The 15,935-nt window shown below is 40.4% G+C and overlaps 1 long non-coding RNA gene across 1 annotated transcript; it reads right to left on the bottom strand.

The window, feature by feature from the left end:
• Window positions 1-4,019: 4,019 nt before the first annotated feature.
• Window positions 4,020-13,015, bottom strand: LOC111483334. Its single transcript, XR_002718344.1, has 3 exons — window positions 13,003-13,015; window positions 8,186-8,189; window positions 4,020-4,096 (listed from the first exon to the last, which is right to left on the bottom strand). It is a non-coding gene; the product is annotated as an uncharacterized LOC111483334 (long non-coding RNA).
• Between the last annotated feature and the right edge of the window lie 2,920 nt (window positions 13,016-15,935).

Here is a 15,935-nt window from a genome sequence, read left to right as displayed (position 1 = left end):
ATTGATTCAAACTTCCTCCCGTAAAAGACATCCTTCCCCATCTATTTATTATTTATTCCAAGTACGGCCTCTACTAACACTAACTAGATCAAGGTTGCGAATGCCATGGTTCTTATTACAGGACGAGACATGACGAAGTAAAGACCCGAAAAATCAGCATCCTCCGTATGTTCCCCAGATAGGGGAAATCCTTTAGCAGATAAGGAGATTTGGCTAGATATAGCAGATCTGGGAAGAAGAAGCTAGATAGGATCCTTAGCCTTTTATTGCTTATCCTTTAGCTGATAAAGTAGCTTATTACCTTAGATGGCTTTTCTTTCCCACCGTGGGACTTATAAAGACTAGGTTTTCAACTAATAATCATACTTGCATCTTGAAACTCTTTCATCAAAGTAAGGGCTTGCTTCACCAGGTTTAGTAATGGAATTCCAAGATAAGGGATTTGAAGGGCTTTTGCCTAAGTCTGATTAATGGCTTTATTCCCGAGTTACCTTTTTGGTATTATGCCTTGCCGACATAGATGAAGCAGGGGCTTTGTATAAGAACACTGAAATACTAACTTCAATGGGAAGTCTGGGCTAACAGAAAGCTATAGGAATGACTGAAGTCAGGCTTTAACCTTCAGCCTTAAGGCGTCTAAGACAGCTAGCTCGGTCTGTCTTTCTTACTTAGTAATGCTCTATCAAACTTCGTAATGCTTTAGCCTTCTAACACTGCCTACAACTACTAGATCTGATTTAGCAGGGGGAATAGCCAGGAGGATAAGAGAGGAGATGAGCCGAAAGGAAATCATAAGAGAATCTAAGGCTTTTGCCCCAACTATTTGATTTGAGAAGTTACGCTTCTTCGATCTTCTATTTTCCCTCATTCTGGAATTCCCTACGTTCCTACTATCTTTGTATTCCCTCTATCCGGGTGGATATCCTCTTCTAAGAGAAAGGGGCAACTAGTCAAGATAAACTCGCTTCTACCTTACCGTCTTCAACTCTTTCGACGAAGGTCAGCTTAAGATTAAGACCAAAGGCAGTTTGTTCCCACGGAGTTCTCTGTTCCCGATCTACTGCTATTGGTGCTTGCTCTGATATTTGTTCTCTATATATAGAACAAAAGAAGAAATGTATTCGCGCATGGTTAGTTGTACTTGTTCTTTTTTTCATCGGCGTTGAATTTGAAGCCCTCGGCTGAAGGCTTGGTAGAACAGCAACCCGGTCTGAAACTCTGAGACAAAGCTAGAATAGCCACTGGGGTAAAGAGAATGAATTACCCCCATCCTGTATTCGTACCCTCCTGCTAGAGCTTTGACTGATTCCCGGCCCTTCACTAATGGTCTGCATGACTTTCTTTCTTTAGTAAGGTAAGGGCGTCCTCTTATCCTTGAATGGCATTGGGCAGAAGCATAGGCGAGAGGTAGGTAATCTTACCCCTTTGTTTGATTTTTCGGCAAAACGAACCCAAAGAAAGGGCATAGGCGATCACTGGGATACCTTTTTTTCTTCTATACGCTACGCTATTTGGCTTGTTAGGACAGCCAGAAATCAATCCCCGTCTCCAAGTCCTTTATAACTAATCCCCAGGTGCAAAGTTTGTGGGCAGTAAAGGTTGCTAGCCTTCTCGAAGGGGCGTAGCCAATTAACATATTCTTTTTCTCGAGAGAGACCGTGTGATGTTGGTTCCACGCGAATTCCATCCGGGAAATATAGCACAAATTCAGATCAGCAAGTTGAATTTGGGAGGGAGTCGAGTCTCTTTTTTCCACGTTATCGGAGAGCTATCATCGGGGAGAGCCCTGTTATCTCATTTTGGCCCTGTAGTAGATACTCGGACTCTCCCCTGCGCCTGCTATTATCAAATTCTCATCTACTTCTCCTTCTTCTCCTTTCTTTCAAAAGGTATGGAAGGCTATCTTGTAGTTTAGCGTCAAGAAGCTAGGGGGCAAGCGTTGTACGACAAATGACTTATCCATGTATGGTAAAGGTCAAGGGACTGCCTCTTGGAAGTGCTTTCTTCAAATAAATGAGAGTGCCCCCCAACAACGTGTATGTAAAGTCAAGTACATTTGGCTACCGACCGAGGTGATCAATTGACATTGACCTCTCTTTGAACTAAGTCATTCATTTTTCCACTCAAAGAAAGAGAACAGCAGAAGTCAGGGGTAGGAAATCAAGCAAAGCCATTCTTCAATTGTTGATAACAAGCCGTTCATCACTCCCTAGGTTTCTCGCCGTGGAGAGCACCTTTGGGACATCCAATCATCGAATAAGACCAGTAAGCATGCCTCTTGTTCAAAGCGGGATAATTCTCTTTCTTTTTGAATGGAAGAACTCTACCTCTGGCTACCGAAGGCCTTATTGTAGCAGCAGCTCCGTGAAAGACAGTCCTCTTACCTTGTTTAGCTATTTCAGGCATAGTTAGGAGGATGGTCTAAATCGTTGCTCAATCCTGGTCTTTCCCCTTCTAAGGAGTGCTCGCTTCTCTTTATGTTGTCTTTCTTAGCTTTCCTTTAAGCCCCACAAGAACCAACTCTCATTCGTTACACAATCCATCATCTTCTTTAATTTCAGGCGTGAGGATGGTTCAAGGATGGTAATTTGAGTTTGGATGGGCCAATCCCTTTCTTTGCTGAAAGGCTAGCTGTAGGCATCCATGGTCTCTCTTTGGTTTATATAGCTTGATTGACCTTTGTTTGTTTATTTGAAAGTAGATCAATGTTTAGGGAATTGGGGCTAAAGCGGATTGATTGATTCTTTGCTCTAGCCACTAGACATACGGTTAGAGAAAGAGAATTAGATGGAGGGGTTTCTAAGGGTTAGGTTCAGAAAGCAATGGTGGTAAGTCAAGCATGCTATCAAAGAAAAACAGTCGCTATAGCCAGACAAGTGAATAAAGTGTATATTAACAACCTCCTTGCCACTACTTCATTTACTCAATCATCATCTCTGGATATTCAGAGTGAGTCAAGCCCCTCTTCAGCCAGTTGGTACTTAGGAAGTCAGGATTGAAAGGGTAGAACCAGCTCGAAAGAGAACAAGGAAGATGCTTATCATAGCATATAGAAAGGCTTGGGATTGGGATCCTCCCAGACAGAAAAAGATTGCAGTCGATTTGATAATGATCAAGTGAGATTGCTTCTTCGGCCCGAACCCAGGAATCACCCGTAGATATGATACAAAATGGATCTTGTTCTATTGTTGATAAGAGATTTCTCTATGAATAATACGAATCGGAAAGAAGGGGAAGGTGTCCTCGACCCGCAAGAGATAGAGGAGGATTTATTCAATCACATAGTTTGGGCTCCTAGAATATGGCGCCCTTGGGGCTTTCTTTCCATTTGATTGTATCGAAAGGGCCAATTCATTGGGATTTCCCTATTGGGCTAGGTCATTTCGGGGCAAGCAGATCATTTCTGATTCAAAGAATGATTCGAAGTTCTTGCAGAGTGGAACCGTGCAGTACCAGACACGAGATCAGCCTTCCAACGAACAAGACTTTTTTCGAATAAGCCAATTCATTTGGGATCCCGCAGATCCACTCTTTTTCCTATTCAAAGATCAGCCTTTTGTCTCTATGTTTTCGCATCGAGAATTCTTTGCAGACGAAGAGATGTAAAAGGGCTGACTTCCCAAACAGATCCCCCTACCCTATATGTATATAGAAAGGCAGGTTTATCAAGAATATGCAAGAAAAGCACTTCGGATCAAATCTAACGGAACGCTATTGGATCAAATGATCCCCGGATTCAATCTGTTACAATAACGAATCATTGGTTTAACTGAATAACTAAATCAAATAGACCATCTTAGGTCGACGGATCTCGGATCTTCTCCATTGAAAGATCCCCTACTATATGGAGAATACACATTCCAGTTCAACGAGACCCTTTCCCCTACTATATGGAGAATACACATTTCAGTTCAACGAGCCGCGGTTGGTTCGTCCTATTCAGATATTCACAACCAAGAAATACTGGATTCTCTATCGGGTAGGCCCTGAAAGGAGATGAATTCACCCACCCCTACCCCATTTTTTGAACGTCCAGTGCCAAAGTCACTGAATGGGTAAGTAGCCAATCCCTAAAACGGACTATGTAATGTACTTTCTGGGTTACGGGTGGGCATCTTCCCAGAAGTTACATACACTCGGGGGTGCAGGGCGGACGATTCCAAAGCTGACTCCCATTCAAGAGAAGATCGCAAAGATTTCGTGATCCGCTGCCGAACTTATTCCTTCCAATTCAAGGGGCATTCTCAACATTATGCCTTGAAGAGGACTCGAACCTCCACGCTCTTTAGCACGAGATTCTGAGTCTCGCATGTCTACCATTTCACCACCAAGGCATCTTTCAAGCATATTCCATGAATATGATATCTATCTAGTGTGATGTATGGAATATATGAGGTAGAGTGTTAGAGTATTTCTATTGCTCGGTCATGTCATATAGGTCCGAGGCGGACATCCAACTGCTTCGATTTGAATTATCTGGAGGATGCCTTACTATTATATCAAAAAGATGGACAATCAACCCTATTTCTCGATTCAATAGAAGCCCAAAGAATAGGGTCCCAAATAACGAGAGATATGTAAAAGGTCCGTACGCCTATTCCTAATCCTAAATGGAATGGAAGGACGTAGGGATCCATATGTATACATAGTATCTATTTCAATACGCTCGGATGACCCCTTCTCATAATTCGAATGTATATAACCTAGCCCTATTCCTCTGGCCCGGTATGGAATGAACTTAGAATCATGGAATCGACTCGATCATCAGATTATAGATTCTAAATAACCCCCCTAGCCCATTCCCATTTTGGGCGGAACAGATCTACTCATTCTTTGATTCCAGTTAGTCAGAGGGATCTTGAACTAAGAAATAGATTCTAGAAGCTAAACGAAAAAAGGGTATCCTGAGCAATTTCCATAATAGGGTTCATCGATATTCCTGGTATAGTAGATGCTATCATATCACACATACAATCATACTCAATTCGATGGAATTTTTTGATCTTAAAGGATGGAGATCTTCTATCATTTCGCACGTGAGGGGTTATTTATTGGTTTAGTCATTAATCACTTGATTATTTTGATCTAATAGTAGATAGAAACAATGCTCGTAAGGAGTCCTATTGAAACCAAGAAATATAGGTTGCCATCCACACTAGAATCAATGAAGTTTTCCGAAAGAACCTGCTACTAGTGGAGGAAGACCTCCTAAGGATAAGAGACATAGGGCTAAAGAGAGAGCCAAAAGAGGATTGTGTAGAATTCTGCATAATTTCGAATGTGATCAGTTTCGGTACGTAGACCAAATGATACAATGCGAGCAAAAGTTCCATCATTCATGGCGATATAGAACAGCATATAAGTTATCATGCTTGTCCACCATTAGAGTCTCCAACAATTTCTTATTCCAATAATGACATATCCGATTTGACGGACCAATACGCAAGCATACCTTTTTTCATGCTTGTTTAAGTAATAACAATGAGATTCCCCAATATCATGCTAAGAATAGCTAGGATTTCCAGAAGAAGATGTCGTTTGATGAGAAAGAAAAAGGAATATCGAAAATTAGAGTGGCTGAAGCTGAAGCAGCTACTTTCGAAGTAACAGAAAGAAAAGCAACGACTGGAGTGGGAGAGTCAGAGTCTAAAAGAGGATTCCTCACACTTCTTTCTCATTCAAAACCGTGCATCAGACTTTTATCTCGCACAACTCCTAAGCTATATGGAAAAGAAGAACTCATCTTCTTTCCTTCCTTTTTTTATTACCTTCCTCGCGTATGTATAAGACCGAATCCATTCTCTTTCTAAAATGACTAATCCTTCCCTTTTCGAGGAACCCTTCATGGTTGTGAATGACTGATTTTGATCCACCACTGATTCAGAGTGGAGGGGACTTCTTTTCCCTGTATTCCTACTCTTAGTTAGTCTGTTTCATTCCTAACTGTAAGAGCTTATTTATTCGAGCCTTGTCTTAAGACTTGACCAACTCTCCCTCCTTCTAGTCTTTCCTCTGCAACATCCGAAGTAAGAAAGCTACCTTCTTAGAGTAAGGTGAGATCCTTTATCAATGAGTTTCTATCTCGATGCGAAGAAGATCACTAGTCTTAGCCCTTGCGGTTCGAAGGTGCTTGATTCCTCAGTTCCCCGCCCTAATCTTTTTTAAGAAGAGAGGTGTTAAAAACCGATAAGAATGAATTAGAATTAGAAATAGTAGCTACGCATTACACACAAGAAAAGAGTGTAGGTTTCAGTTCAGGCTACAGTCTCCTCAACGAAAGAAAGATATCACTCACACTATGCCCTGCTTTCCTTGGGAGTGAGAAGTGAATCAGGGATTTGCCATGGATACAAGTTCAAGGAGGGGTCTGAAATAGTTATGCATCAATTTCTTGACTTTGATCTTGATTTATGATTTAAACCGTATTCTAGAAGCGTCAGCCTCAATGTCCTTTGCCTGGGTACACAGCAGGCTTGATCTTTATCACGATCATGGCTACAAAATATTCCTATCTGGGTTTTGCTCTTTTTCCGGGTCTCGCTCTTGCTGCATTGTCTCTAGATTTCGTTCCGGCAGGCTATAAAGCTAATTCTGAACACCAACCACATATCTTTTCAAGAAAGATGAAACAAGCAACTACGCAAATGGGGGCAGCAGACAGAACGGAACTATCAAACGGAGGGGAAGGCGTCTGCTGGCAGTAGGCCCGGGGAACGAGGGCAAGATACGATACAGAGAAAACAACATCATAGAACTAGCCCTAGCAATCAGAGGTGACGGAAGCCTTATTATCATACTGCTTCAAAAAGTTTACTGTATCAGTGTCAATGAATAAGGTTGTTCGTAGGTGACAGTTCTGGAGATCGAATGGAATTGATAGCTTAAAGGTGTAGTTCAGGCTATGTGCTTGAACTGACCTTTCAGGAGAAACAGGGCGCAAGGCAGGCTTTTCTTTTTTCTTTTTATCCACTCCAAGGCGGCTTTCGGAAGCAGCGAAGGTTATCAACAAGTCAAAATGCAAAATGAAAGGAATAACGAGTAGGAGGAATAGACCAAGCACTGATTCAATTCCAACTGCTGATTACGATGCTGATTCAACAAGTTCGGATGGTAGGCTAGGGCTTGATGCAGCTACGGTTGTGAACTCCGAAGAATCGACTACTAGCCACTATCTTATAGTTGAGAGCCCCTTGATGCTGAGAATGAGAATTAGACTAAAAGTATAAGAATATAATAAGGAGAGCCAATACGTGAGGTAAGGGGTACTTTTATTTGGATCAGTTCAAATTGATCCAATTCCCACAACCTATGTCGTTCCATTTCCAGCATATCCCTACCTTGTAGGCCACTCCAACCGGGTAGCATACAACTTACATGGAAATATATGCCTTTCTAATTAGAACTTCACTTCAACAGGAAGGGTAGTAGAAAGCGAAGAGAACTTGACCTTGACAAAGAGCTAGCAAAAGATGAAAGGGGATGGAACAACATTCGTTTTTTGCCCTAGAACCTGCTATTTCTAACGCGTCCTAGTTTGCCTTTCCTTAGAATCGGTTATCAAAAGCAAAAGGCCTATCCTGCCGCTTTCACTTGATCGAAGGAATTTGACCTCGTCTACCAATAGTAGTTTAGTAGTTAGGCTGGAGCTCTATTTCCACTCCCGGCCCCCTTTTAACGGGTGGATAAGGTGTGATATAAGGCAGAATAAGGACAATACTACGAGGCAATGCTAATTTTCTCTTTCTTAGAGGACCCCATCCTATAGTTATAGTATAGCCCTTTTCCGAAAAAATGGATTAACCAATAAAAGAAAGGATAAGATTAGACTGGGACCTTCCTTTACAAGTGGTGCTTCGAAACAAAGAAATGGAATCACTTCAAGCTCTTATGCACGAGCTTCGAAAGTGTAGATTCGAGAGAGACCTTCCTTGCTACTGCCTAGCCATACTGAAGCGAGATCTTTGTCTTTCCCCGCTATTTTTGCTATTCGACCTCTTTACCTAATAAGAGAACCTCGAAAAGCCCAACAATTGATCACTTTTGTCGTCGGAAGAGATCAAACTTTCTCCATTCGTCACCTCTATCATACTACTTAGAAAGAAGGTTTAGTGAGATTTAGTATTCAATGAATGCATAGATAAATTCGTGTATTATATCTAACGATCAGAAGGCATCTAGCCCATACCATTCTATGGGGTTCGAATCCTCTACTAATCAGGCTATCAATGTATTAACAAAGCGGAAGACAGATTGATATTGGATTTTCACCGCACTCTGGGGATGGTTGGTTTCGACATTCAACCCCTTAGCTCGGGTGCAGGAAAACTCCGTAGAGATCACTGCTGATCCATTTGTGAAAGCAGAACAAACACTCATATTGCAAGCTTTGCTCTATTTGAGTCTAGTGCCATTCCTTTCCTAAAAAGGAGATTGATTCTGACTAAGTTATTCCGCTTCCTTCTATAGCTGATATGCGCATGTATACCACCAGCTTCAAGAAGATATGCGATAGTCTACCATATTAGTTGCTTATTCTAACTAGTAGCAGCGCATATGCGACAAGAAAGCAGATATGCCGGGAAAGAAGGCAGAGTAGCACTAGCGGGAATGGGATGGATGTCACTTGAAAGTCTGAAGAAAGAGAAAGGAGCAGTCCTTCTTTCAATGTATGCAAGGTATGCCAACTTAGAAGTTGCCTCAACAAGCTGTGATAAGTGAGAAATCATCCATCTATGCACTCATGAAAGAGAGTTAGCTTCAGCCGAGACAACTTTTACGTGTAGTCGAGTCTGAAGGAGAAGAGGGTTCTGGCAGATCTTTCCAATAGACTAGGGTGATTCGGGCAGAGTTGCGCCAAGGCTTAGCTTATCTTTGCTTCAGCCGAGGACGTTAGCTACTCTCTAAGCCAAGTATCTGTTAGAGAAGGGAATTCTCTATTAGTTATGGAGCGCGAACCCAATCTCGATATTCGTCTCCCTTGCTTTTCCACAACAAGAAAGATTCTCCCTATCTTTCCTCACTGAACCAACTTCTTGATTTGTCACACAAGTGAAGAAAGAATGGGCTTAGGTAGCGCTGTCGTTGCCAAATCTTCAAAACAAAAGGGCGAGCTTGTTGCTTCTATTTCGAGTTAGAAGAATTTATATTAAGATATTAATAGTCGTATCCGTTCCAAAGGAAAAGTGTCTTTCAATCTCTTCCTTAGCATCAGCGTGTCTATTCCTTCACGCACAGGCGCAAAGCTCTTTTGGACGAAGGCAAAGTGGAGTGGGAGTGCGGATTCCTAGTTATGGGTTTCAAACCGTTTCCCTCATAATCAGAACAAGAAGTGAAGATAGAGTTGGTGGGGAAGGCTTTCTGGGGCGGCGAACGAGGAGATAGGCCAAGTTTCGATACATGTCTAGTTGGCGCAGTTGGAAGTTGCTTGGGAAGATCTGTGCTGGTTGGTAGACTTGCTGGGGGTTTTTGGTGACATAGATCCATAGGTATGTGCTTGCAGTCGGCTCATAGAGCACTGCAGAAATCAAACTCAAGTCAAAGGGCTAAGGTGTAGTCAGCTTCCCCACTCACGTTTCAGGTTGCTAATGTCAGATTCTTGAAACAACAGTCCTAGGAGGGCCGATTGATTGAACGAGATGGGAATCAATGCCTAGTCAAATTCAAGTAGAGTACGGGGCTTGTTTACTCCTTCGTATAGGTTCTGTGTAGGCATCTTTCCATACGATCAATTGAATATTGGAAAATATAGATATTCACTACTATTGATATCTGAAACTTTAGACTGAAAGTATACTGCTTACTCATTTGATTTTATAGTTCTTCGGAATCCATACAGGTCGAGTGGGCCTTAAGGTTTGCTTGCTTGGCTCTCAATTGCCTTTAATTCAGGCGAATATGGCTCATAAATGAGATATTTGCATTAGATAGCTGTTAGTAGGGGCGCATTGGTTAGCCCACGAGAGAGAGGCTGTGGGGCTGTTCGAGGTTGAGAGGAAAGCAATTGAAGGTGAAGGAACTCCACTCTCATCTAAGCAAGTGCCTCCGCAGGCACTCTTGCAATAGGAGAATATGCTTTTCATTCACCACTCTAGTGGACAGAGACAACTACTATCGGATTCAGTTGATCCAGCCTTATGAGGTGCCTTAGTGCGCTAGGTGGTAGTTTAGCTCTAAGCGTCAACCAGTCGAAAGAAGAACTCATAGCAGGGGAGGAAGCCATTTCAAGGGAGAGAGAAAGTAAGATAATGAAGGGACTTTTGTATAGTTGATTATTCAGAAGTCACAAGAGGAAAAGAAGAGGAAGGCGAATCGGAATTGAGAAGAAATAGAAAAAGAAAGAAGAGAACTTCTATGAGAGACTGAGTGAAAGAAAAGAAGAAGAAGAAAGATGAACCGGAACCAAACAAAGAAGAAACGAAACAAGAATGAGATGAAACGAAAGAAGAAAAGAAACCGATATTCACCTATTGATGAATTAGACTAATTGAACTACGAATGAGAGTGAACAGGAAGTAAAGACGAAAGAGAAAACCTTAACCTTTTCCTCTATTCAGTTATGTATGGTTCGTTAAACAGTAGGGAAACTCCTGAACTCAATTACTTCTATTTATTTATTCACTGTAAAAGATATCAATACTTCTTTTATTCATTGGAACCACTTACTCATTCTTCTTTTCCTATATTACCTGACTTATACCCTCTGGAACAGCTCTTTCTCCTTTCTTGCTTTCACTCTTTGACTGACTCTTTGGTAAAGCAGCTAAAGCAGCTAATTCATTTACTCGACGACTGAAGGGTTGAACTAACTATTTTACGGTCTCTCATTGCTTCGCTCTCCTCTTTATTCTTGCTTGAACCCGGTAACTAGGTCTTTCTTTGATTCTTTCTCTGATCCTTTCTTGCTTGAACCCAGTAACTAGGTCTTTTATTCTTTCTCTGATCTGGATCCTTTCCCTATTCTTGAACAGTAAACATAGGCTGTATGATCCGCTCCTTATACTCTATTCCCTGATCCCTTATTATTTCATTATGGAGATAAACTAGGTCTTGTGGCTTCTCACCTTTCCTATGCATTCTCCTGAACCTCTCCAACAAGTCAATACTCAACCTCATCAAACCTTTTCCCTTCAAACAAAGACTGTAAAGGAGAGTCCATTCATTAGCAACAGTTTTACCTATTTACTTACCTGTTACCTTCTTTAATTAAGAGAACATATGGTCGGTCTGTCTCTTCTCTCTCTTTGCTTTCCTTCACCTTCTGTAACTGCTTCACTCGTTCACCTTCAAGTGTTTGTTTCGAGTCAAGACGAAACATTCCTTACTCCTTTACTGTGTTTGAGGGAGACAAAAGCAAGACAAGAAAGACGCATTCTCCTTGACAGTAGGGAGAGTCAATTCATTCAATCCTTAGTTGCTTTCTTTATAGGGGAGTAAATTCATTAGGAGCTTTGAAAGACGAAAGTTGAACCTTCTCTTCTTGAATAAGGTCAAATCCAATTCAAAGATGGAAGAGAAAAAGATTGATTAATTCGACTGATGTAACTCGGTCTCGCAATTCCATTGCCTGAACTACTGAAGGAACTCGGTAAATAGGCTTCTCTCCTTCACCTTCTTTGTTTATGAGGAGGTAAATAGAATAGATGGTTGATTGAACGAGGTAATTAATAAGGAAAGCCGAAAGTAAGACAAGATAAGATTCATTCTCCTTAACTCCCTCCCAGATTGAACAAGGTAAAGCTATTTCATTGCCTATTTATTCCAACACTCGGTAATGAGGAAGGAAAGACGAAACCTTAAACCTTTGACTCTATTCCCCGACCTGTTACCTTAATGATTAACCTGTTACCTTATTGATTAACCTTCCCTTCACCTTTGACGATATTCCCTATTTATTCCTTCAAACACAGTAAACAAAGACTCAACTAAAGATGAATTATCTTTTACAGTGAAAGAAGAAATTCAGGAGTTAGCAGCTTTGAAAGACAAAACTCAAGTAAGATTCATTCGAGTTCAGACTCAACTCTCGATTCATTCGACTAAACTACTTGTTCCGTTATTGTGAGTTATTCTTTCACAGTAAACTCGGTAAACTCAATCAATCACTACTTACTCAACCGAAACCCTTTTCCTGAACCTATCCAACTCGGGTTTCACTATCTTTTTTCCTTCACCTTCTTGAACTGTAAACAAGGTGTGTCTCGAATCTTTTCTTTCCTTCTCACCTTTAAAGACTAGGTAAAGCATATTCTTTCTCCTTCACCTGTCCCTATTTCTTCTTTAGAAGACGGTAAACTAAGAGCAATACTCCTTGCTTATGAATGAGAGTGAACTGTCAGACTCAACCTCAAACTGGAACCGGAACCCAATCTTCTTCACCTGTCCCTATTTCTTCTTTTTCTTCTCTTTCTCCTTAATTCTTGTGAGTTATTATTGAACAGTAAACAAGGTAGGTGTGTCTCGAATCTGTTCTTTGTCTTTTTCTTTCACCTATCTATTTAACTGATTGAACTGTAAACAAGGAAGGAAATAAATCATTATGAAATCCTGAACCAGAACCGGAACAAATAAGGGAGGGAGAGGAAAGAGACTGAACTACTGAACCTTCACAGGAGATAGAGTAGAGAAAGAAGGGAGATGACACATTAATTAGACTCAACCTATCCCACTAATAGCCTTTAAAGGGAGATGACACATTAATCAGACTTGACAGTTCTAGAAGGGATATTAAATGCTGAATTAGCAGCTTTTCCAGCCGAAAGCAAGAAAGCTGAACCTATCCTTTAACTGTTTTCAAGAAAGAGTAAATTAATGAAGACGCTACTGAACTCGAAACCCTGACGAGAAAGAAGAAGAATAAGATATTCTATTCCTTTACATGGGAGGAAATGAATGAAAGAAAGATCAGCTCCGGAACTCAATCACCTGTCCCCGGTTCCTTGTCTCACTGCTGGCTTCTTTCCTCTTCCTTCTTAACTGCTCCGGAACAGTAAGGAAAGTCGAAACAAGAATAAATGAATTAGCTATTGTTGAACCCGAACCTCTATTTCCAGAACCTTATACTCAATCACCTTTACTGACTGGATAGGAAATGAATTAGCTTAACTCCTTTACAGAGAAAGAAGAAATTCAACAAGACAAGCTTAATGAGAGTAAACCTATCTTTACAGTTCAAGAAAAAATTCAGGGAGAAGAAGAAAAGATCACCCGGACTGTCTACTCTTCTCTTATGTGTGTGGCCATGGGCTTTCCCTTCTGTATAGTCTATAAGGATTATAAGGATCAAGTCTGGGCTAAGCACCGACCCCCTCTTAGTTCCATTTCGCTCGAAAGAAATGATAATTTGTCTTCCCTTCATTTTTTATTCACTTATATTCTCTTCTTCTTCGATTCCTTTCCATTAAGGTAGGTATAGACTAACTAAATCGGAATTCATTAGATATGAAGAAAACCAACCACTTATAGGACTGTGATAACGTCCATAGGAAAGAGGCTACGTATGAGTTTATCAACGATAGGTATTACTTTCAATACGTATCTTTTCGTTACACTCATTCAGTAGAGCTGCTTTCGCTCCTCGAAAGGAAGTCAATGTTAATTTCTATGTTTATAGTGGAACACTAGAAAGAATGAAAACCTAGACTAGTAGTACTAGCGAGGGAGAGACCACCGATAATTCACCAATGGGGACTATGAAAAGAAAAGCAGTTTAGCGCCTTTTTTCAAACTCCCTATCGAAAGTGTCCATTAAGACAATATTGAATAAGACCCTGAACCCCTTAACACAAAGTCAATCTCAGCACAAGAGCCTGAACCAGTCATACAACTTTTGTTAGGCAAAATTATGGAAGATAGGTACGAAGCAAGGGATGGAAGCTAGCCTTGCTCTTAGCTCTTACGATAGGTAGTACCTTACGCACTTACTATAAGTTTCATGTTCCTGGATTGATCGAATGTAGTGCACATCTTCTTAGGTGAAATTGGCTTGGTGTTCAGTGTGGGCTGTCTCCCCTATCAAAAAATAGTCAGAGTAAAGAGAAGGAAAGGGGGTGGAGGAATTGGTCGACTCATCAGGCTCACGGGTGAGGAGAAGACTCAACTCTCCATTTTACCTAGCATGATAAGCCTCGTTTCCTCTCTGTCTCCAGCCATCATTCTATTCTTAGATAATCCAAGCAGCGGTTCTACCAACAACTAGCATCTATTAGTTAAGGTTAAGTGGTTGGGGTACGGGACGCGGAAGCATAGGGAGTGATAGCAGCAATTGATCCTGATCTGGTTTTCTCAAGACCAAGAGCATTCCTACCTAGGGGATTTAGATTAAGAACAACCAATGGTGGAGTGATCTTAATCAGCCAATTAAGAATTACAAGACAGGCTATACGCCGAAGTGAAAGGAAGGTAAACATGTGGAGGCTAATATGATGGCACAATCCTGGAAAGCAAAGACAAGCCAATATGGACAGCGGTAACGGGAGTTCGAGGAAAAGGCTTGTTTGTAGTACGAAGGTAGGAGTAGGAGAGGCGGGTAAGGAAGGAGTTCTTTCTTTTTTTCTTTTAGTAGGAAGGAATAGTAGCTGAATCATCAGAAACTGGACACTGACTAAGCGCAATGCTCGAAAATCAGAAACTGGGAAAGTGTGAACTAAATTCAAGCTTGCTTGGCATGAAGTACGCATTTAGTTAATGGCATTTAGGTTTGTCATGCTTTGGAATCTAGTTAATAAGTGAGCATGAAGCTTTGGCTCTGTCATTATATCTTTCTTATCTCCCTCTAGAGACAAAGAATAAAAGAATAAAGAGGGTGGAAGTTGACTATTCCCAAGAGGCGAATTTGTGGGGATCTATTATAGCAAAGAGGTTCAGTATGCAAAAAACTTGGGTTACAAGGTAATACCGGAGATTCTGATTTGAAAAGTGTTCTAGTCCTTTTCTCAAAATGTATCTCATCACTGCAAGGACAAAAATCTAATCAATCTAAGAAGAAAGGTGACGAAGCTATGTCTTATATAGAATTCTTCTTCTTATGAACACACTATACTATATGGGAGATTAGGTATTAATCCAGAAAGTAGAGTAACTGAGATAAGATATACGCACTAGAGAGAGATTTGAAGAATTGATAAAGAGTCAATCTTTCTTCGATATTAAGAATCTGGGCGATCATTACTTTTGACTTATAAGATAAAGACTGCTGATGTTAACGACATTGACTGGAATCCACCTAGAATTAGTTGTTCAAATGTCAGCTGCTATTACAGCTTATTCATATCTACAAATATATTTTCAGAGAAAACTATTACTGAATACTATTATTATACTGACTCAGCTGTTCCAGTAAGTCCAATACTTGAAGAAGAGCTTTCATCGACTGAATTGAAAAAATGAATGAGTATAAAGTAGAGACTGGTTACTTCTTAGCACCTAAATCCTATCTATTAGTGGGTCAAAATGATGATATACTTTTCTACTTAAACACAAAGGTCCAGCTAAAGACTTAGTAAGCCGTGAGTGGTATCAATCAAAATACAATGAACCCAACAAGAGTGAAGTAATTACATATACGCGTAATTTCTTTGTTGATAGAAAAAAAGCAAATTAGTTTGATCAGAATTATCTTTTGGTTAATACTCAACCTAAATAAAGAAATAACAGACTTATGTGGGTCTAATTAACAAACTTAAATAGGATGAACTGAAAGAAAAAGAAGATAGAGACGAAAAGACAATTCCGACTATCAAGTATAAATTATATAAACTAAAACATAATAGAATAATAAGAATAATAGAAGAAGATCCAATAAAAGGTGACTCATATTAGATTAGATACCTAATACAGAATACAGAGAAAAAATGTATCAAATTGCTTGATTTTGCTTTCTATGTTATATAAATCATAATAATATGACACAAGCGCTTTATTCTAGTCGGGCTTCGGAA

This window comes from Cucurbita maxima, unplaced genomic scaffold (assembly GCF_002738345.1).
Source record: "Cucurbita maxima cultivar Rimu unplaced genomic scaffold, Cmax_1.0 Cma_Scf00008, whole genome shotgun sequence".
NCBI classification, from domain to species: domain Eukaryota; kingdom Viridiplantae; phylum Streptophyta; class Magnoliopsida; order Cucurbitales; family Cucurbitaceae; genus Cucurbita; species Cucurbita maxima.
This window is presented reverse-complemented; position numbering and strand designations above follow the sequence as displayed.